This window comes from Balaenoptera musculus, chromosome 2 (genome assembly GCF_009873245.2).
Source record: "Balaenoptera musculus isolate JJ_BM4_2016_0621 chromosome 2, mBalMus1.pri.v3, whole genome shotgun sequence".
Taxonomy (NCBI): Eukaryota; Metazoa; Chordata; class Mammalia; order Artiodactyla; family Balaenopteridae; genus Balaenoptera; species Balaenoptera musculus.
Window position 1 is genome coordinate 91294919 of NC_045786.1, and position 27012 is coordinate 91321930.

A 27012-nucleotide genomic window follows, 5' to 3' on the forward strand; every position below is an offset into this window, starting at 1 on the left:
CACTCTAGAGCCCGCGAGCCACAACTACTGAAGCCCGTGTGCCACAGCTGCTGAAGCCCACGCGCCTAGAGTCTGTGCTCTGCAACAAGAGAAGCCACCGCAATGAGAGGCCTGCGCCCCGCAACGAAGAGTGGCCCCCGCTCACTGCAACTGGAGAGAGCCCGCGTGCAGCAGCGAAGACCCAATGCAGCCAAAAATTAAATAAATGAATAAATAAATAAATTTATTTAAAAAAAAAAAAAAGATTTAATATGAAAAAACAAAGGATCCAGAATATTGTGGAAACAATTGGAAATCCATATGCTAAAAAATAAACCTTGACCCTTGCCTTGCAACAGATCAAAACAAACAAACAAACAATCTGATATTAAAAATGGGCAGAGGAGCTGAATAGACATTTTTCCAAAGAAAACATACAAATTATCAATAGGTTCATGAAAAGGTGCTCAACATCACTAATTAGCAGGAAAATACAAACCAAAACCACAGCGAGAGGCTTCCCTGGTGGCACAGTAGTTAAGAATCCACCTGCCGACGCAGGGAACACGGGTTCGAGCCCTGGCCCGGGAAGATCCCACATGCCGCAGAACAACTAAGCCTGTGCGCCACAACTACTGAGCCTGCGCTCTAGAGCTCACGTGCCACAACTGCTGACCCCGCATGCCACAACTACTGAAGCCTGCGCACCTAGAGCCCGTGCTTCGCAACAAGAGAAGCCACCGCAATGAGAAGCACGCGCACCGCAACGAAGAGCAGCCCCCGCTCACCGCAACCAGAGAAAGCCCGTGCACAGTAACGAAGACCCAACGCAGCCAAAAATAAAAATAAATAATAAAATTAAAAAATTAAAAAAAAAACCACAGTGAGAGATCATCTTACACGTTAGAATGATTATTATAAAAAAGACAAGAGCTAACAAGTGCTGGTAAGGGTGTGGAGGAAAGGGAATATTTGTGCACTGCTGGTAGGATCAGAAATTGGTACTGCCACTATGGAGGGGCTTCAAAAAATTAAAAATAGAACTATATTATCAGTAATCCCACTTCTGGGTTTATTCCCAAGGGAAATGAAAATGGGATCTTGAAGAGACCTGCATTCCCATGTTCAGTGGCATTATTCATAATAGCCAAGATATGGAAACAACCTGTCCGTTTGATATTTCCTCTTAGTTAGCTTAGTAGTCAGCTTACGAGTAGACAGAGAAAACTTTAAATGCCTTGAACCTATAATCCAGACCTTTCCAAAGGGCTGTGTGTGTGTTTTGAGGTATACCTCCAATGGTCCAGCTTGCTCTTCTGGCTTACATACTGTCACCGGCAAAGCCTGTTAACAATTTCCAGGAAATAAAAATAGCATCTGGGTAATAAAATAAAACTAACTTTTTTTTCCTTTGTGCTTAGTCTAGTTTCACTTGCTCATTGTGTGCCATGTGCAGAGGCCTTCGTAAAGGGGACGTATACCTGGATGAGCCCTCCTTCTACATCAGGGACCTGCCTCAAAGGGAATCCTGGAAGGTTGTTGGACCCTGGCTGGAAATTTAGTCACACAAATACCACCAGATTCGACCCAAATAAGATTTCTGTTCGGGAGATTTGGAAACAGCCCCAAACTGTTAATGGATTGCTCAAAAGACCAAAATAGGAGGCATCCAAATGGTGCAGACTGTGATATAGCTGGGGGTCTGCCTTGAATTTGTAACAGCCTGTGCTTAAGACAGTCCCTCCTCAGTCAGAATATCCCACAGGAGGTAAGACCGGACTGCCTCTGGGCCAGAGCAGCTTAGGCACGTTAGTTCCTAACCAACTTGGTCTGTTAGGGAGTGGCACAGCTCTCTGAGTCAGGGGTCTTCTCTTTCCTCCTTTCAGCCAAAAAGGAGGTGTTTCAGACTTCCTACCAGGTGAGAGCTAAAAGCACGAGGGAGTCCCATGGGGTACTCACCAGACTGCTGGGGCAGCTTGTATTCTGTGCTGATGCCAGGAGGAGAGCTCGTGGAACCTCAGTCGATAATCACCCAAGGTTCACCTCACAAGTTGGGGGGGGGCAGTGGGTGTTTCTTGTTCTGGCCAGCAGCTCACAGGTCTTCCAGATATTGGGGTTCCTGGTCTTATAAAGGGCTCACAGGGCTCCCCTGCCTACTTCAGAGAAACTAGCACCAGGCAGCAGGAAAAAAACCTGTCAATTGGAATAAGATAAAGGAAATCGTCAGGAGCCAACAGAAAACCTTTCAGCATTCCTAGAGTGCTCAGGCAATGCCTCCAAATCTATACCACCACTGACCCTGAGTCACTGGAAGGGAGTGCAATCCTGAGGTCCTATTCAATTTCCCAAAGTGACCTGGACATGAGGCGTAAGCTTCAGAAACTGGAAATAGAACCAGACGGCCCTGCCTCTCGCCTGGTCGGGGTTGCCTACCAGGTGTTTAATAACCAAGATACAGAGGAGGAAAAGTCAGAGGATAAAAAGGTCTGGAGGCAAGTCCACTTGCTGGCTGTTGCCGTCCAATGTCAACTGGTCTGGACTAACTGCCCTCAGAACCTCTCAACTCCCGTGAGTGACTGCTGGCCCACACCGAGGGATAGCAAGGCAAGGAAAGCAGACCCAATCAGTGTGCCATATGTAAACAAGAGGGACACTGGAAGGGAGAATACCCTCGACCCCCCGAAAGGCGACGGAAATGGCAGGTACCAGCCATTACCTTCGAAGGCAGATGATCCAAATAGGTGAAGAATGATGGGGCCAGGGGACACCTAAGCTGGCACTCCAACTGACCCCTAAGGAACCCCTGCTGACATTGGACATAGGGAGAAAGCCCATCAACACCTGTGCCACTTACTTGATTCTGAACACCAGATCAGGCAAACTCAGTCACAAGAGTTGTAAAATTATGGGGGTATCAGGGAAGGCCCAAGAATGAGCATTCATAGAACCACTCGAATGTAAAGTGGATAAACACATTCTCACTCATTCCTTCCTGTATGTCCCTGAATGCCCTATACCCCTGCTAGGAAGAGATGGCCTACATATGTTGGGGGCTAACTATCCAACTAATGGGAGACAAACGAGATGGGCATTCCCCTAGACAGGGGCACAAGGTGATAATGGTAATGGCTGAGGAAAAACCTCCCTAGACAGAGCAAGCGACCTCCTTGGAGTAAATCCTGAGGTCTAGGCACAGGGACGGGTGGGACTAGCTGTAGGAGCCAGTCCCGTGATAGTCCATCTAAAACCCGGACATACACTGCCGTCCCAGATTTAGCTCAAATATCCCAAACTAGGGTGTCCTACCTAGGCTTCATTCTCACAGGTCAGAGAAGCCTACCCTAGAAAAGAAAAGAAGCCCTTTGCAGCCTCACCCATCCTAAAACTGGAAGACAGCTTAGGGGTTTCCTGAGGATGGCTGGGTTTTGCCGCATCTGGATCCCTAAATATGGTCTAATAGCCAGGCCTCTGTATGAAGAGTTGAAAGGAAAGGATGATCCTTTTGAATGGAATTCAGAATGTAAAGGGGACTTTCAGGAATTGAAAAAGCAGTTACTTCAAGTCCCTGCCGTGGCCCTCCTAGATTTAACTAAACCCTTTGACCCTTACATTCAGGAGAGAAGGGGAATGGCCCTTGGGGTATTAGCTCAAAAACTGGGACCTCTTACTCAGGGTTGCATTTCTCTAAACAACCCAATCACTATATGGAAGTGCATTTGAACTCTTGTGTGGTAGACCCGTTCCCCAAGCCTGAGAGAAAGGACACCTTAACTCCCTTGAAATGGAACAACTCAAGTATGCCCTCCAGGTAGGAGAAACCATGAAAGCTCTCTTGGAATATGGTAACCAGGTACTGTTCCTGCTCACCAGGAGACTAGGTGTATCTAAAAACCTGGAAAACTGGAAGCCTGCAAGATCAGCTCACTCCTAAGTGGAATGGACCCCACTTGGTGATTCTGAGACAGGAGGGAAAGGGGCAGGACACAACAGCTAGATAAATGAGGAAGGGGCGCAGCTATTAGGATGCAATAAAACCCGGCTGGAACCAAGGTGACTTCGAGAATAGTCCGGTCATTGACCTTTAGCTCATTATACCTTCATTGTAATACTAAAAAAATCACACCCCCTTTTATGCCTTGACAGTCCAAGGCAGACTATAAAAGGCCAAAAAGTGGGCAGTGGCCCAATTTCTGGGAAATCCCCACCCTTCCCTGAAATAGCAAGAATATTCCTCCCACTCATTAGCATATGAAATTACTCAGCCCATAAAAACCAACAACCACATGCCCTGGGGCCACTCTTACTTTCTGAGACAGACTGCATTCAGCCTATGGAGTGTGTATCTAAGTAAACTTGCTTTCACTTTTCTTTGGCTCACTCGTGAATTCTTTCCTGTGTGATGCCAAGGACCCTCACTTGGTGGTCTGTCTTAAGGACTCTTGTGGGTCCCAGGACATGACATTTTCCTCTCCTGCAACAATGCTAACCACCCATTCTTTCCTGAAGTTGCAGGGGATCACACGGTGGTTACATCACCATCAAGTAAAGAGGACCCCGAGCCCCAAACTCTGGAGAGACAACCTGGGGCAATGGACCCCTTTGACTACTCATGTGAACTTCTCTCTGACCTGAAGCTTCTCTTCTGAAAAACAACAGAAGTGTTACCAGGGATATGCAGGCCATAGTAGAGTGCCTCAACATCAGGGCACACTTGCCTACAGGCAAAAGACCTAGATACCTGCATTTTTAGGAAAAATTTGCTCTTGCTAATACTTGAGCCATGTATCTTTAAATTTTTTATTTATTTATTTATGTATTTTAATTGGGCCATGTATCTTAAATTGTCTGGTGTCCCTTGTCTCCAAAAGGTTAGACAGGGAATTCCCTGGCAGTCCAGTGGTTAGGACTCAGTGCTTTCACTGCTGGGGCCCAGGTTCAATCCCTGGTCGGAGATCCCGAAAGCCACGCGGCACGGCCAAAACCAAACAAACCCAAGGTTAGACAAATGGTGGTCACTCAGGGATATGCACAGTCAGGGCAAAGGCTTGGTGACAAACATATGTAAAGGTAGCTGGGGAGAAGTTCTGCTCCTCCACCCAGGGTTATGACGACTCCCCAGATCAGCAGAAAGAAGCTACAGAAGTCGGACCTTCTCCCCTCAGCACCCCTCAAGAATGAGGAGCAGGACAAAAATCAGAGGAGGGATTTGTCACTGGCAAAGACCATTAACAATGCTCAGGAAATAAAAATAGAGTCTGGGTAATAAAGTCTAACCTTTTTTTCCCATTTGTCATTACTTTAGTTTCACTTGTTCATAGGCTGCCGCATGCAGAGGCATTGCACCTGGCATTTCAGACCAGAGTTCCTGGTGCCAGATGGCTTCGATGGGCGGGCTGTGAGCAGAAGCCCTTGCCTGCATGACACTGCAATTCAAGATGGTGGTAGCGGCAGCGGACTGTGTGCAGAGACGCTGTGCCTTACAAGTCTGGAGGCACAGCTGTGACCAACAGGAGAGAGCTCCGCAGCTTCCCTGCTGGCCAGAACCCTATAAAGCAGCCCCGCCCACGGCCTGCGGGGAGAGCCTGTGCTCTAGAGCAGAAGCTTGCACCTCTCCATTCTCTGATTAAAGAATAAAGCTTTCCTTTGCTTATGAATCAAACTCGGTCTCTTTCAATTGTCCCAAATGACACCGGGCAGGAGGACACTTTTTGGGGCCCGACTTGAAAGCGTCGGTAATAATACCAGGTATGAAACAACTGACTTATGGTATTACAAAATTGATCCCACTGAGCCACCCCACAGCCAGAAGATAAAATAGGAAATTGTTGAAGCCAGTACCTATGCATAGTAAGAAAACTGGCTAAAACCCAGATCCAGTAGCAGTTCTGGTTGGAGTGGGGACAAGTTGCCCTAGTCAAACTCTAACATGCCCTGGATCAAGGCAGAGAAAGTCACCCATAAGGACTCTCCACTGAAACAACACTGTTTGAAGCCTTGCGTTGCCTCTACAGCCGACTAGTCACATTGACAATCCCTATGTCTTATCCTCCAGGGGAAGGGTGGATTCGTCCCATCACTGTGGGTTGAGTGAAGACTGAGTTTCCAAGAGCAGTCACACACAAGTAGAGTGTGCTGAAACATACGAGACAGTATTTTTTTTCCGTTTTAAAAAAACCTTTTCTACAAATGGGACCTAATGAAACTTAAAAGCTTTTGCGGAGCAAAGGAAACCATAAACAAGACGAAAAGACAACCTCAGAATGGGAGAAAATACTTACAAATGAAGCAACTGACAAAGGATTAATCTCCAAAACATACAAGCAACTCATGCAGATCAATATCAAAAAACAAACAACCCAATCCAAAAATGGGCAGAAGACCTAAATAGACATTTCTCCAAAGAAGGTATACAGATTGCCAACAAACACATGAAAGAATGCTCAACATCATTAATCATTAGAGAAATGCAAATCAAAACTACAGTGAGATATCATATCACACCGGTCAGAATGGCCATGATCAAAAAATCTACAAACAATAAATGCTGGAGAGGGTGTGGAGAAAAGGGAACCCTCTTGCACTGTTGGTGGGAATGTAAATTGATAAAGCCACTATGGAGAACAGTATGGAGGTTCCTTAAAAAACTAAAAATAGAACTACCATACGACCCAGCAATCCCACTACTGGGCATATACCCTGAGAAAACCATAATTCAAAAAGAGTCATGTACCAAAATGTTCGTTGCAGCTCTATTTACAATAGCCAGGACATGGAAGCAACCTAAGTGTCCATCAACAGATGAATGGATAAAGAAGATGTGGCACACATATACAATGGAATATTACTCAGCCATAAAAAGGAACGAAACTGGGTTATTTGTAGTGAGGTGGATGGACCTAGAGACTGTCGTACATAGTGAAGTAAGTCAGAAAGAGAAAAACAAATACCGTATGCTAACACATATATATGGAATCTAAAAAAAAAAGAAAAAAAAAATGGTCAGAAGAACCTAGGGGCAAGATGGGAATAAAGATGCAGACCTACTAGAGAATGGACTTGAGGATACGGGGAGGGGGAAGGGTAAGCTGGGACGAAGTGAGAGAGTGGCATGGACATATATACACTACCAAACGAAAAATAGATAGCTAGTGGGAAGCAGCCACATAGCACAGGGAGATCAGCTCGGTGCTTTGGGACCACCTAGAGGGGTGGGATAGGGAGGGTGGGAGGGAGGGAGATGCAAGAGGGAAGAGATATGGGAACATATGCATATGTATAACTGATGCACTTTGTTATAAAGCAGAAACTAACACACCATTGTAAAGCAATTATACTCCAATAAAGATGTTAAAATAAATTAAAAAATAAAAATAAAAACACAATAAATTATGTTTGAAATTAAAAAATAAAATAAATAAAAATAAATAAATAAATAAAATGCATAACCAACAAGGACCTACCGTATAGCATAGGAAACTCTGTTCAATGTTACGTGGCAGCCTGGACGGGAGGGGAGTCTGGGGGAGAATGGATACATATAATGTATGGCTGAGTCCCTTTGCTGTGTACCTGGAACTATCACAAGATTGTTAATTGGCTATACTCCAAAATAAAATTAAAAGTTAAAAAAAATATATTAAAAAACCTTTTCTTAGGGAAAATTTCTAACATACTTAAAAGTGCAGAAAATAGTATAATAAACCCCCAGGTACCCATAACCACACTTGCAGAATTATCAACATTCTATCATTCTTGTTTCAGCTATTCTTTTTTTTTCTGAAGTATTTTAAAACAAATTCTAGACATCATATAATTTCCCCTGTAAATATTTCAGTATATATCTCTAACAAATAAGGCCTTAAGAAAATAATCACACAGACTCTTTCATAGGACAAAGAAGACACTTCTAAATCATTTTGTGAGGGCAACATTACCCTGATATAAAAATCTGAAAAGGGCAGTTCAAGAAAAGAAAAATACAGACCAATATTCCAAGCTCACCACTTTGCCCATTCCTTGAAATACTTAATATCCACCATTATCAGCAGCAATATTCAGAACAACAGTGTCCACCCGAAATGCTCCTGTAATCATGTTTTCTGTGAGGAGCCTGTGGTCCCTTAAATTTCATAAGGGAGATACTTATGATGATATCATGTTTACGTTCAGCCTTCAGTTTCAGGACTCAGATGTCTTCCGTCTCAGCAGCCTCCTCCAACGCTCAGTGGTTCCCTTCTTGAGTTCACCACATTGTAATTCAAGTATGGTGGCCCTTTCTGAATCTACCTTTCTTCTGACTTTGACATTTGACGTTAATGTATTATTTTCATTTCCCATTTGTTTATTGGGTGGCAAACCCATGAGAAGAAAGACTCCTCTCATGAACTGGCTTAAATATCTCTCCTCTGGAAAGTTTTCTCTAAAGTCTGTTGACAGTTATTGATGCCTCCTGTCTGCTTCCTAAGTACTTTGTACATACTTTTGTTGCACTTGTTATGCTGTGATTAATCTGATGTCTCCCTCATCAGACTAAATAGCCAGTGATTAACACATTGCTTGGCATAAAGCAGTTAGCTTAGTAGATGTCTGCTGAATGAAAAAGTGAATAATAAAAATACAGAGCTAGAGTTAGTGTAGATTACTTAAGCCCAGAAGAGTGTGCCTCTATAAATAAAATGTCTTCTAACTTCAACACACATAGAAAACAGAAAGCTTCAAAGGCCCTTACAAAAGGATAGGTATATTTTATGATTTCATTTTTAATATAATCCTTTTAAATTAAAAGGTTAAGTAGATCCTTGTTAAAAAAAAAAGGCTCAAACAAATCAGATGTGTTAAAGTGAGCGGTAAGAGTTCTCTAAAAGGATGCTGCCAGGGCTTCCCTGGTGGCGCAGTGGTTGAGAGTCTGCCTGCCAATGCAGGGGACACGGGTTCGAGCCCTGGTCTGGGAAGATCCCACATGCCACGGAGCAACTAGGCCCGTGAGCCACAATTACTGAGCCTGCGCGTCTGGAGCCTGTGCTCCGCAACAAGAGAGGCCGTGATAGTGAGAGGCCCGCGCACTGTGATGAAGAGTGGCCCCCGCTTGCCGCAACTGGAGAAAGCCCTTGCACAGAAACGAAGACCCAACACAGCCATAAATAAATAAATAAATAAATAAATAAATAAAAATTAAAAAAAAAAAAAAAAAAAGGATGCTGCCAGTTTAGACTTCTTCATTAGTGTATAGTGGTGCATATGTCCCTTGGACACTGCCTGTACTAAGCTTACTCTTTGCCTATTTGGTAAGTGAAAAACACTATTTCAATTTTTTTAAAAATTGTATTTATTCTAAGTGAAGTTGAGAATCTTTTAATATGTTTACTAACCTTTGATACTTATTTTTCTATGTTGTTTTTCTCAAAGCCACATCTCCAGTGCCTAGAACCATGCCTTGAATACACTAAGCATTCAGTAAATACCTGTTGAACAACCAAATTGATTTTCTCTTTTTTGCCTCTTTTCCTATTGGGCTGTTAATTTTTAAATTTTGGTGTATAAGTGCTCTCTGTATATTAAAGAAATTGGCTTTTTTATGTGACTTATGGTGATTTTTAGGTTGTTACATTAACTGTTTCTGTTATATTTATCAGCCTTTTCCTTTATTTTTAAAAAATTCATACTTATCTATTTATTTTTGGTGAACTTTTAATTCTGGAATAATTTTATTTGTTTTATGTTATTATTATTTATCTTTTAAATTGAAGTATAGTTGATTTACCATCAGTCTTTCCCTTTATGACTTCTGGATTCTATGGCAGGCTCAAAAGAGATCTTTCACTCCAAGGTTAAAAAATAATCTATGTTTCTTCTAGTACCTTTATGATTTTATTTTTCCATTTGACACAGTTTTGCTGCTTTGGCTACCCAGAGGAACACCCCATCTTTCTGAAAATCTCCTTCCCCCTCTACAAGCCCATGTGCTGGTAGTGGATGTCTATCAGAATCCATTGTTCCAGTGACTTCCCTGGTGGTCCAGTGGCTAAGACTCTGCACTCCCAATGCAGGGGGCCCAGGTTTGATCCCTGGTCAGGGAAATAGATCCCACATGCATGCTGCAGCTAAGAGTTCGCAGGCCGCAACTAAAAGATCCCGCATGCAGCAACTAATACCTAGCGCAGCCTAAATAAATAAATATTAAAAAAAAAAAAAGAATCCATTGTTCCAGTTCAGCCAGTTGGGGACCAGAAGATCCTGTACATACGTAGGAAAAGTACCGCAGCATAACTATAGATACCCAGTAGTTTCCAGTCAGCTTCTGGGTTTCTCCCTGAATGCATTAATGTATACTTTAACTATGTTTTAATGGTATAGCTTTGTTCTGTCTGTGTCAGAAGTCTTGAAAAATGAGAGTAAAGGTCTAAACCAAGGTTGCACTGACCTCTCAGTATGCTGGATAGCCCATTACCAGCATGAATTCAGTGTCTCCCTGTGCCTCTCACTCCAGACCTGGTTCTCATTGACTGACTCTTTCTTTTCACTAACTTTCCCTCAAATTTACAAGTTGAGTCCAGAGGAAAGAAAACAGAGAACCACAGAACCACAATTCCTAAGGAAGAAGATGGAACACACAGACGCTTCCTTCTGGTTAATGTCCCCATCCTCTGGGAACTCTGCTCCAATATGGTTTTACAATCCCAGAAATGGAGTTTGGTAGGGCAAAGGGTACTGTGGAAAGTGTGTTGTTGACTGAAATGGAATGAAGTGTCTCCTTGAGTGGCGAGGCCTAGCACTGCCATCTCTCTGGTGAAGGAAGAGCCTGAAAACCAGAGAGGACTTCTAAGAGTTGACTGTGGTGGAGAGGATGCTGGAAAACTGCCTGAATGTTTCATGCTTTTCACTTTTTTTTTTTTTAATTGAACTATACTTGATTTACAGTGCTGTACAGCATTGAAGTATAGTTAATTACTGCTGTACAGCAAAGTGATTCAGTTCTCTGTGCTATACAGTAGGACCTTGTTGTTTATTATACTTTTCATAGAATGAGTGGACCTGTTAAGAGCTAGCTGGATTTGGTCCTCTTGGAGCAAGGGGTTTGCTTTCCCTGGGACTTGGCTTGAGCACATATCAAAGGGAGACAATCACATGGAAGCTCTTCTAGACCCTGCCCAGTATGCTCCTGACATGGGGAAAGAAAATAGGCTGGTGGTAGAAACAAACTAGAACCCTTGATTGAGTTTGTCTCTTGCTTTAAAACTTGAGGGGAACCTGTCTTCTCCTTCAGAGTCCATTGTGCATGCATGGTTCAGTTCCAGCCTTGTCATGTCACTTCTAGCACTGGCATGAAGTCAAACTGGTTTCTCCCCTTTGTTAGATCTGACACACAACATTCCCCCGGCATACATTGCCTGCACTGGCAAAGAGAAGAGATGATGAGTAGTTATTCATCCTGTCCCTGACATCTGTCCAGATATGGTCCAGATTTATGGGGTATGAATTCAGATAAGGATAGGCCTGGGACATGTACAGGTACTCAAGGTTGCTAGGGACCAACTGAGGAGTACTCTCTCAGCCTCACAGGACCTTTAGATTTGGGCTAGAACCAGACTGGTCTCTGGGCTGTCCTATTATCACTTTCTATTTGAGTTCAGTGATAACCATGCTGGGATTATTCTGAACAGCTAAAATGTGGACACATCCACTAACAGATAAATTTAAGAACACCTCTAGTTTTTCTTTTTGTTTTTTTTTCATTTTGTTTTGTTTTAAGCATTGTGTAGGAAAAAGAAGGGGGCCCTGGAGGATGCTGCTGGGGAGATCTGGTCTCTAAGTTCTTCATGCTGTTCCTTTTCTTTTCTATTTTACAGCTTTATTGAGATACATTCACATACCACACAATTCATCAATTAAAAGTGTACAATTCAGCAGTTTTAGTATATTCACAGTTACATGCAACTATCACCACAATCAATTTTATTTATTTATTTATTTATTTATGGCCTCTCAGCGCCACATGCAGGAACTTAGTTCCCCAACTAAGGATTGAACCCGTGCCCCTTGCAGTGGAAGCGCGTAGTCTTAACCACTGGACCACCAGGGAAATCCCCACAATCAATTTTAGAATATTTTCATCACCTCAGAAAAGAAACTCCATACCCTTTAGCTATTACCGCCTCTTCCCACACCCTTCCCTGCCCTAAGCTATCACTGATCTACTCTCTAACTCTATAGCTTTGCCTATTCTGGACATTTCACATGCATAGAATCATGTAATATGTGGTTTTTTGTGACTGACTTCTTTCAGTTAGCGTAATGCTTTCAAGGTTCATTCATGTTGCAGCATGTGCCAGTACTTCATTCCTTTTTATTGATGAATAATATTCCATTGTATGGATATCCCACATTTGTTTACCCATTCATTGGTTGATGGACATTTAGGTATACTTTTGGCTATTATGAATAATGTTGCTATGAACATTTGTGTACAAGTTTTTGGGTGGACATATGTTTTCATTTCTCTTGTGTCTATACCCAGGAGTGGAGTGCTGGATCAAATGGTAGCAATGTACTTAACATTTTTTTTTTTTTTTTTTTTTTTTGTTTTTTTCTTGTACTTAACATTTTGAAGAACTGCCAGACTGTTTCCAGAGTGGCCCCACCATTTCACACTGTTATCGTCCTTTATTTCTTGTGTCCCACTTACCCACATGGTGGTTTTCATATTCTTCCGACTTCAAGGTAGAAACTGAGGCTACCACTTCAGATAAGATATATGAAAGCTCAAACTACATGGAAGATATTATCGGCATCAGAACTATCTGCTGCACCTACCTCTAAGGCAATATTAAAAATTATCCTTCTATAGATATTTGAACACATCCTCATAACAATCTAACTCTCCCTGTTACATCTTTCCTATTATGAAATAACCACAAAGGAGAAAAGAAGCTAAATATGTAAAACTATTTGTAAAACTTTCTGTCAGTCATGTTTTATACACTCATGGCTAAATTTATTTATCCTTTTTACATCCTCCATCTTGCCAGGCTTCTGACTCTAGCACCAACTTAAAAGGGGCCTGTTGTCATTACCACTAAATATATTGAATTGTTTTGGTACTTTGTTTTACCTACTGTCTTAAAATTCTGGCATGCTCTAAGGAGTTAAAAATCTTTGCATTGTGCCTCAGAGCTTTTCACCAGAATGCTCTGAATTTCTTTCACATATCTTGAGTCAAGTCCTGGATTTACTAATGGACTTGTTTTGTGATTTTAGGCTTAATCTCCTTGAAGTTCTTTTTTGTCATCTATAAAGTGGAGATATTCATACTATCACCTTTATAGTATCATATGAGATGGTGAATATAAACGCAAATATATAACATTAATACCAGATATACGTGAAGTTTTTTTTAAATCTCTCCTTGCAGTCAGTTTAGCTCTGCCTGTCTTATCTGTAGATGTTAAATGCTGAGAAACTTAATGTGGAAGATACTATTTAGGGTTAGTAGTTATTTGCTATTTCCCTCAACTTGGCCAGATTGCTTTTCTAGAAAGAAAATAAATATCTTTAGTAATGAGCTTCTCTAATTAATTCTTTATATTTCTCAAAGATTCTCCCACAGCTGCTTTGTTTTCCTTTTCAGAGGAAGGAGTTTCCTGATGACACTCATTCTAAAACTGTCAGGACGTTCCATCCTCCACTCTGAATATGCCTCTCTTCCAGTATAACTTTGGCTGTACCATGATTACCATGTGGTAAAATTCATTTCACTATTTCAATTGGGATAGTTCCTTCATCAAATATTTCTGAAGTGTTCACTACCAACTTATATTTGTGTGGAGTTTTTTTTGACTGTTATTATTCACAGAGCACTTTTGGTTGAAGATGCATATACCTTATGACTCAACAATTTCAGCAATAGGTATATACCCTAGAAAGACTCCTGTAGGTGCACAAGAAAGATGTGCAATATAAAAGAGAAGACAACTCTTACAGTTTGTTTATTACTATATAAGGTTAAATAATATTTGAGAATGTCAAGTAATTAAGAATAAATCTAACGAAAGTGGTCTGAGGCTCCTACAGGAAAAACTATAAAATGTTATTAAGAGGTAGTAAAGAGGATCTAAACAAAACTAATAAATGTAGAGCTACCATGTTCACAGATAGGAAGATTTAATATCATGAAATGTCAACGCTCTCTGAATTGATCTATGGATTCAATGAGATACAATAAAACTGCCAACCACATTTTTCATTAAAATTGATAAAATGATATTAAATTTAAATGGAAGAATAAAGGACCAAAAAATAGCTGAACATTTCTGAAGATGAAGGGAGAGTGACTTGCCTACCAAGTATCAGAACTTATTTTGAAATTGTACTAATTAAGACAATGTGACATTGGCACAGGACAGACAAGTTGACCAATGGAATAGAATAAGTCCAGAAACAGACCATCATAATGTAGAACCTTAGTAAAAAACAGAGACAGCATGTCAGAGCAGTGGGAAAGGAGGGACCAACATTTCAATAAATGGATTTGGAAAAAATGGATCTCTCTATGGAAAAAGATGAATTGGATATTACTTTTCAACATATTAAAAAATTCCAGTTGGATTAAAGATCTAAGTGTTAAAAAACCAAAAACCTCTTAGTAGCATATACTGGTGGATTTTTTTTAGACTGTGGAATAGGGAAAGATATCTTGAGCAAAACATTAAAAACATTTGATTTAGAAGAGAATATTGATAAATTTGGCTATTAGAATTGAGAACTTTTCTTTAAGGGACATTGAAGAAAGCAAAAAGATAAGTAGCAAACTGGAGAAAGATATTCACAATAGGCAGAAATAGCAAAGGATTTGTATCAAGAATAAATTAAGAACTCTTTCAAATCAATAAGGAAAGCGCACACACACACACACACCCAATAGAAACAGAGGCAAAAGACATGAACAGGGATTTCACAGAAGAGCAACACAAATGGCCAATAAACGTTTGAGCTGTTTAACCTTATAAAATTTCGGAGAGATAGTAATCCACAATCTCTCTTTCTTATTGCTGGTGAGAGTGTGTAATTGCACAACTACTTGGGAATATAGTTTCCAAATAGTTTTAATTATTTTCTTTACTTGAGCACTTGCATATTCATGATCCTGTAAGTCTACTATTATGTATATGCCAAAGAAAACGTCTTGGACATGCATGCGCAAGACAGGACAGATACAAGGCTGTTCAGACCAACGCTATTCATAACAGTGAAAACCTGGAAAACAACCCAAATGCCCATCAGTGGGAGAGTGGGTAAATAAACTATGGTATAAACAAGGTAATATTATACAACAGTAAAAATTAATTAAATAATCTATAGAGACAGAAAAATTAGTGGTTACATGGGTGGAGGTGGGGCTTGGGGATGGGCATGTCTTTTCGGGGAAAGGAACATGTTCTAAAATTAGATTATGATGATGGTTGCACAACTCTGTGAAGATACTAAAAAACATTGAATTATACACATTTCAGTGGGTGAAGTTTTGGGTATGTGAATGAAATCCCAATAAAGCTGTTTTAAAAACTACCAGCTCCAGTAACACCTAACAGTTTTATCAACATTAAGTGGAAAAGGTAAGTCCCAGAAGACTACATATAACAGGATACCCAGACTTCCCTGGTGGCGCAGTGGTTACGAATCCACCTGCCAATGCAGGGGACACACGTTCGAGCCCTGGTCCGGGAAGATCCCACATGCCGCAGACCAACTAAGCCCGTGCGCCACAACTACTGAGCCCGTGTGCCTAGAGCCTGTGCTTTGCAACAAGAGAAACCACCGCAGTGAGAAGCACATCCACTGCAACGAAGAGAAACCCCCGCTCACCGCAACTAGAGAAAGCCCCCGCACAGCAACGAAGACCTAATGCAGCCAAAATAATAAAAATTTTTTAAAAATTAAAAAAAAAAAGTAAATAGAAAGAAGCCAGTGACAGACTTCTGATGTGTCATGAAACAAAGGTTATGATCAATCTGTTCTGTGAATCTGAAGTCCCCCCAAATTTAAAAATAATAAAAATATAAAATAAATTAAAGCTATACATATTAACATGGATAAACCTCAAAAACATAATGTTGAGTGAAAAGAGCAAGTGAAGATACATATAGTATAATTTTTATGAAGAGATATATATATATATATATATATATATAAAACATGGATGGGTATTGTTAATAACAAATTCAGGATAGTGGTTATCTCTGGGAGTGATGAAAGAGGAGAAAGGGAATAAAAAGGGCTACATATGGCATCAGCTATATTTGTAACGTTTTATTAATAAAAACAAATATGACAATATATTAAGATTTGACAAATCTGGTGGTGGGTACACAAATGTTTGTTATATTTTTCCCTATATTTTTCTTTGTGCTGGTATATATTTCATAATTTTAAAATAAACGAGTGATAGCATCAAAGATTACAGATAGACAACCAAGTCAGTAAAGCAAATTAAAGTGATAAGAGCAGATGTTTGGTATAGTGTAAGAATATAGAACTTGGCCTCTGAAGACCTGGGTTTGAGTCCCTGCTTTATCACTTACTATCTGTGTGAGCTTGAACAAGTTACTTAATTATTACCTAATCAAGTTAAGCCTCAGTTCCCTTTTCACAAAATGGAAATAAAGGGCTTTCATGAAGGCTAAATGTGTATTGCTCCTAGAGCACTGCCTATAGGTGCTGACAAAATGTTAGCTATTATTATGTTTATGTGCTTTCAAAACAGCATTTACTCACCCATGCTAATTAGAACAAAAACCATCTCAGCAAGAGTGACAAATTCAAACAAATAAAAATCTTTTATTGTAGGAACTGCAAGCTCAAATATCTGCAGAAGTTGGGCAGTTGTAGAAACAGTGTCAGTGGATTGGGTTTAAGTAGTGTCACCAGTAGTAATAGGGACTCTGGTGAACAGGAAAGCATATACCATGCTTAAATGGAGAAGCTACAGTTCACTTCCATTCAGCTATTGGACCAGTGTTGTTAGATATTCTTAGTTTTCAAAAAAATACTCAAACAGGGCTTCCCTGGTGGCGCAGTGGTTGAGAATCTGCCTGCTAATGCAGGGGACATGGGTTCAAGCCCTGGTCTGGGAAGATCCTACATGCCGCGGAGCAACTAGGCCCGTGAGCCACAACTACTGAGCCTGCGCGTCTGGAACTTGTGCTCCCAACAAGAGAGGCCGCGATAGTGAGAGGCCCGCGCACCGCGATTAAGAGTGGCCCCCACTTGCCGCAACTAGAGAAAGCCCTTGCACAGAAACGAAGACCCAACACAGCCAAAAGTAAATAAATTAATTAATTAATTAAAAAAAAAAACAACCTCAAACAAAACACACACCTGGAGGCCGGTTATGGCCAAAGACCACCAGTTTCTGGCCCTTGCTTTAATGTTTAAAGTGTGTATCCTGCAGATACCAGGCAGAATACACTTGCTCTTCACCTCCCTATTTTCCCTGGAATTCCAGATAGCAGTCAGGATGGTGGGAACTATCCCTTTTCCGGATGGAGCTGATGATTGGTGGGGGCAGTTTCACGGTTATTACTGCTTATATAGTGGCCATCTCCGCTACATCTGAGAAAAGGTTACGTTGATACTTCTGGCTCCTCTCAAGTGAAGTCCCCCTATGTCTCCTGTGATTTCAAGTTAGCTAAGGAATTTGAGAAGAGTGTGTCTTAAAATAGTTTTGTACTCTCATGTAAGTTCCTGCATATCCCTAATTTTGTCAAGACCAGAATCCATGAACCAGTGGACTAGTTGCTGTGGTTATAAAAAACTGTCCAAAGTGAAGAAGAAAACCAGAACACTCTGATTCCAAAGTTAAGGGAAGACGGTATTTCAAGAATAGAGATGAATACAGTTGAAAAGTTAAGTGGAATTTAAAAAAAATTTAACTTTTTATTTTGAACTAATGTTAGGCTTACAGAGAAGGTGCAAAAAAGATTTCCTGTGTTTATTTTCACCCAGCTTCCCCAACGTTAACATCTTACATAACCTTAGTATAGTTATCGAAACAAGGGAATTAACACTAGTACAATATTACGAACTAAATTAGAGACATTATACAAATGTCACCAGTTTTCCCACCAATGTCCCTTTTTCTTTACAGGATCCTTTCCAGGACTCCACATTAGATTTACTTGTTATTTCTTCCCAGTCTCTAGCAGTCTGCAGTTGTCTTCAGGTCTTTCCTTGTCTTTCATTATCTTGACAGTTTTGAAGAGTATTGATCAATTCTCTTTTGGAAAGTCCCCCAATTTCAGATTGTCTAATTCTTTTTTCGTGATTGGAATGAGATTATACATTTTCAGCAAGAATACCACAGAAATGATACTGTGTCCTTCTCAATGCAAAATATCAAGGGGTTCATGATGTAAATATGTCTTGTTACTGATGATGTTCATCTTGATCACTTGGTTAAGGCGGTTTGCTGAGTATCATCATTTTTAAAAATAATTAATTAATTAATTTTTTTGCTGCTTTGGGTCTTTGTTGCTGTGCACGGGCTTTCTCTAGTTGCAGTGAGCGGGGTATACTCTTTGTTGCAGTGTGTGGGCTTCTCATTGTGGTGGCTTCTCTTGTTGAGAAGCACAGGCTCTAGGTGTGCGGGCTTCAGTAGTTGGGGCACGCAGCCTCAGTAGTTGTGGCTCGTGGGCTCTAGAGTGCAGGCTCGGTAGTTGTGGCCCATGGGCTTAGCTGCTCTGTGGCATGTGGGATCTTCCCAGACCAGGGATCAAACCCGTTTCCCCTTCGCTGGCAGGAGGATTCTTAACCACTGTGCCACCAGGGAAGTCCCTCACCATTATTAAGTTACTATCTTTCCCTTTGTGCTAAAATGTATCTTGGGTGAAACACTTTGAATCTATGTAAATCCTGTTTCTCCTCAAATTTTCACCTACTAATTTAGCATCCATCTGTGGATCTTGTCTGCAAGTTATTACTGCAATGTTTGCCTAGTGGTGATTTTTGTTATCCCTCTTTCCTTCTCCATTTATTAATTGGAATTCTACTCTAAGAAAGAGTTGTCCCTTCTCTCCCATCCATTTAAATAACCAATTATTTGTATCAGTATGGATGCATGAACATTAAAAATAAATACCTATGGGTCCATGGGTCATAATGCAATACTGTCATTATTTATTTTGTTGCTTTGGCCATTAGGAACTCTTTCAGGTTGGCTGCTGTGTTCTTGTGACATCCTTTTTTAAGCATTATTTCCTGGCATCACAATATATTCCAGGCTCATCTGGTAGTTTCCCTGCCTCAGCCTAGGAATCAGTTATTTCTCCAAGGTTCTCCTTGTTCTTTTTATTGGAGAATGGTGTTTAGAAATCAAGATCTGCTAGGTATCCTCATTGCTTCTAAATACTCTCAGCAGAGAGAACTAGGACATATATGTTTATTAATTCACACATACACACCGATCTATATTTCTGTACCTATTTTACATATATTAAAAACCATGAGTTTATACAGATACCTCAGATTCCAATCCAACACCACAGGCTTCATTTTAGCTTTCCCCTCTTCCTTACTTAATAACTTTTTTCTACAACAGTGAGAAACACAGCTCATGATCTACAATATATTTGCTTAATTCTAACATGCATACTGGAGAGAAATACTTACAATGTGGATCACAGAATTTATGTACAGTTCAGTTGGTTTATTCTTAGGTATCCAGTCAAGATACTGTTTCCCTCAGTACTTCGGTGAGTTCTTTTCCTCCCCACCCCCTGTAGAGTCGCTGTGTTACTCATCTGTAAAACAGTTAAGTTCATTCCTTAGTGTTTATATTCAGTTTTGGGTCTTTCCTCTACCCTGACACATAGTGGGTTTTGTTTTTGTTTATTGCTTTATTATTGGAAATAAAATACATATCCTAAATTGCACAGTTTCCTCAAAATTATCATTAAATGATCTGTTTTATTTTCTAATGTATTTTAAACATTACTAATAAAATTGAATATTGCATATTGAATGATTTTTCTTAATATTATGAACAGTTTTTAAAGAAAGCCAAAGAGATTCCTTTATTTGGATAGAAAACAGAAAATGTTACAATGAACTGTAAAATAAAATCAAGATATTTCTGGAAAACATTAAATCTCAATTTAAATCCAAATTACAAAGAAATTGTAGATGAAATTTTATGTGAGGTCCTAAATCTCTGAGGCAAAGAATGTACAAAGACTTTCAATCAATGCAAGATCAGGGAATTCCCTGGCACTCCAATGGTTAGGACTCCAAGCTTCCACTCGGCCCGGGTTTGATCCCTGGTTGGGGAATTAGGATCCCACAAGCCACACAGCAAGGCCAAAAAAAAAAAAAGAAAAAGAGAATGCAAGACTGTATTAGAGATTAGAAAAAACTGGACTTTAATGTGAAAGTCATAGATGAAAGATGAGAGTTGTACATCAAAAGTTCTAGAACAGAACTGGGGGGGGGGCAGGCAGAATAATGGCCTTCCCCCAAGGATGCCCACAAAACCTGTGAATATATTAGGTTACAGACAAAGGGGAATTAAGGTTGCAGGTGAGCTAAAAGCTGCTAATCAGTTGATTTTAAAATAGGGAGTGTATCCTAGATTATCTGGGTGGGCCTGCTGTAGTTACAAGGATCCTTAAAAGGGTAAGAGTTGGTCAGATATGACATGAGAAGGACCCAACCTACCATTGCTGGCTTTGAGATGGAAGAAGGGAGCCAGGAGCCAAGGAATGCAAGTAGCCTCTGGCAGCTGGAAAAGGAAACAAATTCTTCCCTAGAGCCCCCAGAAAGTAAGGCAGCCCTGCCAACACCTTGATTTTAGCCCAGTTTGAGACCCGAGTCAGACTTCTGACTTACAGAATTGTAAGATAGTAAGTTTGTGTTAAGCCACTATATTTGTGGTAATTTGTTAGCACAGCAATAGAAAACAAATACAACAGACAACCTACACGTCTGAAATTTAAAGGACTCTACAACTTGGTCCCTCCGCAGCTTACTGACTTTTCCCCCTTTACTCTTTTCCTTTTGATTTATGCTCCAATCAGCTGGTTGTTACTCAAATATTATCCCAGTTGGTTTTAGGTGTTTATGTTTTTGGGTATGTGAAACATATGGTTCTCAGAGACAGTCCTATATAAAAATATCTGCCGCTCCTTTGTCAATCCTGCTACCTTGTTCCCATCCTCCCCTTCTTGCCACCCTTCTCATATAGGACATCATTCACCTTAACTTCTGGTTTATCCCCCCCCTGAAAAATGAGCAGGTATTTGTGTGTTTTATGTCCCCTTCTTTCTTTCACAAAGGGTGTATATTGTACTTTTGCCTTTTAGCAAAACTAACTTTTCAAAGTCCAGCGAATTTGGCACAAGAAGGCTACTTAGTGACCTTAAGCAAATGCTGTTCTGCTTACATGCTAAAGGCCAGGCTGAAATGAATTAAAACATGAGACATGAGGGAACGGAAAGAGAATAGATAACTTTCAGCAAGTTCTTCTAATCCTTATCTGCGGTTAGGCTCTACACTAGGTACTTCTCATCACAGATGCTGGTAACTGAATTGCATTAACTTTAGTAAATGTGGGCAGTAGGGGGCGCAAACTATGGAGTTGGCACAGACAAGTCAAATTAGTCCCTTTTTAGAGGCTCATTGGGTGAGTGTTAGAATAGGGAGGCATTTCTGATGGCAGGTCTGTGTGTTCCCAAGTGCTTGAATCCTAAAGCCTTCACCTTGGCGCCTTGCCCAAATATGCCACAGCATCGCAGTCTTGGTCGCTGAGCCTAAAGTGGAGCCCCAAACTACTGTTAAGAGTGGTTCTACAGAGCAGGCGCTTCCCCACAATATACAACCCCACCCAAAGGGGCCAAAAACAGGATAAAATATCACACCCGAGCCTATACTTTCCCTCAAGTGAACTCAGCAGTGTTTGGTAGCCCCTAAGAAACTAATCACAAGCACCACCCCCCCATCTCCTGCCTGCGGGAACGAACATTCCCAGCATCCCGGGCCGTTTCGACTGACGTTACTTCCGGGAAAAGTAACCTTTCTTTGGCGGTTGCAGACCTGGAGAGGTCTCGCGACACTTGCTCCCGCGAGATCTGCTTGCTCACTCTAGCGATGACATCCTCCTCCTCCTCCCCGCCGCCTTTCGGCAATCTTCGGCAGTCCCAGCCCCGACCAATCTGCACTCAGATGGCATGGATCAGGATCTCCCCCCGAACCCCGGTCCGCGCGGGGCGTCAGGCTGTAGCGGCGGGGTGCGAGCTGCACGAGGCCGACCGCAGCGGCACTGCGGACGGCCACGGGCTGGCGACGAGCAGTGAGCGTGGGCGGGGCAGGGGTAAGCCCGCTGAGTAGCGGCTCGATTGTTCTGGCCTGGCTATGGCGCCTCTCCTCCCCCCCGCCATGGCTCCCCGTGTCCCTGCTCCGCTCCTCTCAGTGAGTGAAAGTGGCCGCCGCCGCCGCCGGCCCAGCGCCCGCAGCCGCCTCAGCGCCGCCGCCATCTTGGGGTCCCAGGAGCCGCCGAGGGAGCGAGCTAGGAGCGTCCACGCCCAACGCAGTCACCGTCCCACGGCCTCAGAGAGCGAACCGCGGCTCCATCGTCGGCGGGGCGACCCCCCCCTCCGGACCCCGCCCGCACCCCGCCCCCCCTCCGCCGCCGCCGCGGCGGCGGGGCCCGGCGGCCCGAGGTGAGGCGACTAGACGTGGGCGGGCGAACGGAGGGGGGGGTTGTGTAGGCCCCGTTGCGCCCCTCTCTGTGGGCGACGACTGGGCCGCGTCTTAAAGGGGCCGTCGCCCCCGGCCCTTGGATTTGTTGGGGTTAGTAGGGAGGATGGGTGTGGACACTCCCCGAAGGCTTGGGACCTCAGGGACCTGGGCCTCGTCCTTCCCCTCTCCTACCTCTGGAGACCCAGGGTCACGCGGTGACCTCAGACAGCTGAGGAAGCCCGTGGGGCGCCCACACGTGGGGAGTGTGTTAGACCAGGTGCACGTGGGACCCGGTGGGGCGGTGTCGGGCTAACACGTGTGTGGGTTTGGGGTGGGGAGGGGCAGGGCGGGGGCTGGTTGGGCTCGAGTGGGAACCTGGTGAGGGTTGCTGTATCTGTCCTTTTAAACAAATGAGCTAAAGGGCTTGATAGTGTGTCAGTTTATGGTGAGCAAGTTGGGATCTGGGTGAATGGTGCATGCTGTTTGTTGGTGTTGGGTGGGGGCAGCCTAACACGTGCACAGACATAGGAGTGTGTAGGTGTCACCCCTTCTAGTCTTTTTGGCTTTTGTAGGGCGTCTAGGCAAATGTCATCCAGTTTGACGTTCCTTCTTGAGCTTGCTGTTGAAAACAACTACTTCCGTAAGTGGAAGCCCCCTACAGTTTAGGAGTGGGAGATTCTAAGAAGGCACTCACTATTTTAGTTTAACAGCCAACTGTGCCGAATTCTTTGATTCAGACACTGTCTAGTTTTATGTTCGTGTACTTGTTGGTAGAATGGGAGAAGAATTAGGAGGTTGACTTTGCTAACATCACAGGTAACCAGCTTACTTTTCCAGTCGATGACTTTCATGATTTCCTTTTCCAAGGAAATTTTCACTGTGGTTTACAAGTGGTGGCTTTTTGTTATTTGTCTTTAACACCTTTATTGAGGTATAATTCACATACCAAAAAGCTCAGCCTTTTAAAGTGTACAGTTCCATGATTTTTAGTATACTGATAGAGTTGTACAGCTGTCACTGCTATCTAACTCATCACTCCAAAAAGAAAGCCCCCTTAGTGGTTACTCCCCACTTCCCTTCCCCCAGCCCCTAGCAACCACTAGTCTCTTTTCTGTCTTTGTAGATTTGCCTATTCTGGATCTTTCGTATAAACAGAATCATACAATATGTGTCCCTTTGTGGCTGTCTTCTTTCACTTAACCATGTGTTCAAGGCTCATCCATGTTGTGGCATGTATCAGCACTTCGTTCCTTTTTATTGCCAAATAGTATTCCAATTCTGGTTGTGTTTTATGCTTGAAATTCTCAAGCTCTTCCTATAAAACATTAAGTTGAGATTACTATATGTGGTAAAAGTTGCATACTTAACAGATTCTAAAATGAATTTGTATTTTTAAGGATTACATTCCATTATTTTAGTTTACTATGTTTTTTTCTCTACATTTTGTTGCAGAATCAGAATCAGTTTTTAAAGGTCTGTGTTTTTTAATAGGAAATAACTGTAAAGAGCACAAATATGATTAGAAAGTTTATGACTAATAAAAACGTTTTGAGTACATCAAGGTGGAAATGTGATTAAATCTCAGCAACAGACCATAAACTATGGTGTTACAGTTTCACTTAGTGAAAGTTTGTCATAGTACTACCAAGGGAAGGTATCATAACAGCCTTTGACTGCTGTTAACTTGTGTAGACACAGGACTAGGGAAGTACTAATAGACGTCTTTTCTGCCCACAATGTTAAAACTGGCTTGGAGATTTAACATGTCAACATAAAAGTTCACACAAAATACAAATGCTGGGATGCAGTGAATTTTAGAGTGGACAGAATGGGGTAAGGTTAATAGGAACCTTTGTGTAGGAAAATAAGTGAAGTTGATGACAAGTTTTAAAGTTGCATCTTAAGCATAAGAATTTTGATATGATAGGCTGTAGCCTGCAGAAGATAAGAGCTTAGTCGTTAATACTTACTAAACACCTTATATGGGCACTGATCCTATTCATGAGGGCCTCTGTTCTACCTAATACCATCACCTTGGAGGTTAGGATTTCAATACATGAGTTGGGGAGGTGGGGGGACACAAACATTTGGACCATAGCTGTACATTAAGTCAGAACTTCATTTGTACAAGCACTGGATTCACTTGCTAATCATAATACAGTAGGTTTGCGTAGGGTTGAAAAGTTGGTCACAAAGAAGTTTAATGCCTGGGCTTAATAAGTACATAAGAGAGATTTCCATGTGTGTTAGGTTAGAAGTAGGAGATCAGTAATAGCAAATGTAATTGACAAATTAGATACGAAAAAATCGCTGGGACTAAATGGTATCCTTTTTGCCATGCCATGCAGCTTGTGGGATTTTAGTTCCCCAACCAGGGATTGAACCTGCACCCTTGGTAGTGAAAGGGCAGAGTCCTAACTACTGGAGCATCAGGGAATTCCCCATATTTTTAACAAACTAGAGGACAGTGAGTAAACTGTGTGACATGCCTTTGTAAACCTTCGTTACCAAGGATTGACAGATTGTCTGATGGTCTCTGGAGTAGCATTCTTACATTATTTATGTGCCCTAAACCCCTTTGTAGTCTAAAGAAACCTGTGAACCCCTTTTTATAAAAAGAATATGACTTTTTAACTGTGTGAAATATAGTTCACATTAAAAAAACTTATTTATGATATAAGAAATTTGCTTTTTATTACTAAATGACAACTAGTGATAGTCCTGCTAATACTGCTGTGGTATGCTACCTACATTCAGAATTGAAGGAAATGTTAGTTTCAATTATAGGTTAGTGAAAATAAGGATGTAAGTTGTTTCCATCCAAATTCTTGGACCCCAGTTTAAAGAGCCTTTGCCCTGGAGAGTCCCGGACACATAGCTAAGTCATTTCATATGCAGCAAACCAGAGGTTTCCATAAGAAGTAGTAGCATTATTGGCTCAAATTCACGTTCACATGAACAGGACTTCTGAGGGGAAGAGCAAGTGATAATTTAGCTGAAGAGAAACTTGATAGTATAATAGAAAGAGATTGGTTTTGGACTTAAAAAGACTTCAGTTAGAGTCCCGCTTAGCACTGGGTAAGTCAGTGAACTTTTTTTTTTTTTAATAAATTTATTTATTTATTTTTGGCTGCGTTGGGTCTTTGTTGCTCTGCACGCCGGCTTTCTCTAGTTGTGGTGAGCAGGGGCTTCTTTTGTTGCGGAGCACGGGCTCTAGGCATGCGGGCTTCAGTAGTTGCGGCACGTGGGCTCTAGAGAGCAGGCTCAGTAGTTGTGGTGCACAGGCTTAGTTGCTCCACGGCATGTGGGATCTTCCCGGACCAGGGATTGAACCCATGTCCCCTGCATTGGCAGGCAGATTCTTAACCACTGCGCCACCAGGGAAGCCCTCAGTGAACTTTTTTGAGTTTCAGTTCTCCTTATCTGTAAAACGGGTACAATAATTTTCACTTCTGAGATTAAATGACATCAACTATAAGACAGCATATTGAGGAATGTTAGTTTATTTTCATCTTTGAAGAACATATAAAAAAACTTTGACATACATTTAGTTTTGATTTGGAAGAGGGGAAACTTACAGTAGGAAAGAACAACATGTATGTCATATAGTGTTTTCTCAGGGTATTCATGTATAGTGTTCACGTTTTTGTAATGATACTAAAATTATTCATATTTCTTGTAAGTATGAACAAGTAGGCTGCCTCTGGTTTTGCATGTGACAGCTACCTTTTCTGGGCAAGAAGTTAGTAGCTGGGTAGGATAAACTGTGGGTAAATCTTTCATTCCTTGTGCATGAACAGAAAAATGGCTAGTGAACATCAATGTGGTAAAAAGAATACTGGGCCAAGTGGTCAGTTTATCGCTGAGATTGTTGCCTGAATGTTACCAGAAAGTCCATCAAAATGTTAGTCACTCCTGAGAGAGGTATGAAAAATAAAATTTAGAAATGGACTGTATAAAAAAAAAAAAAAAAAGAAATGGACTGTATTATCTTGGTAGGAAACCACAGTACATCCACGCTTAGACTATTAAATTATTGCACCTCAAGGAAGAACAAATTAAGCAGGGGGGAGGTTTCCAGTATAAATGATGAAGGCAATGGTGATGCTTTCATATGAAGATAAAGAAATTTGACTCTGCAATGGAGTGATGAAGACTGAGATGGACTATGATTAAATTGTATTAAATTAGGAAAAACGTGAAGAATAATCTGAAAATTAGAACTAGCTTGAAAGATGAAAATTGTTTGACAGGTGTGTAATGAGTGGTTTGTTTATGAAACTTAATAGCACAGAAAGTGGTTAAAGCTCA

General features: G+C 41.5%; 1 protein-coding gene across 4 annotated transcripts in view; it reads left to right on the plus strand.

Moving 5' to 3' along the window:
* Nucleotides 1–22067: 22067 nt before the first annotated feature.
* Nucleotides 22068–27012, plus strand: part of INO80 (INO80 complex ATPase subunit) — a 129772-nt gene continuing 124827 nt past the window's right edge. For all 4 annotated transcript variants that reach the window (XM_036842975.1, XM_036842977.1, XM_036842978.1 and 1 more), the window contains exon 1: nt 22068–22682. The gene's annotated coding sequence lies outside the window, so the exon portion shown is untranslated. The remainder of the gene's footprint in view (nt 22683–27012) is intronic.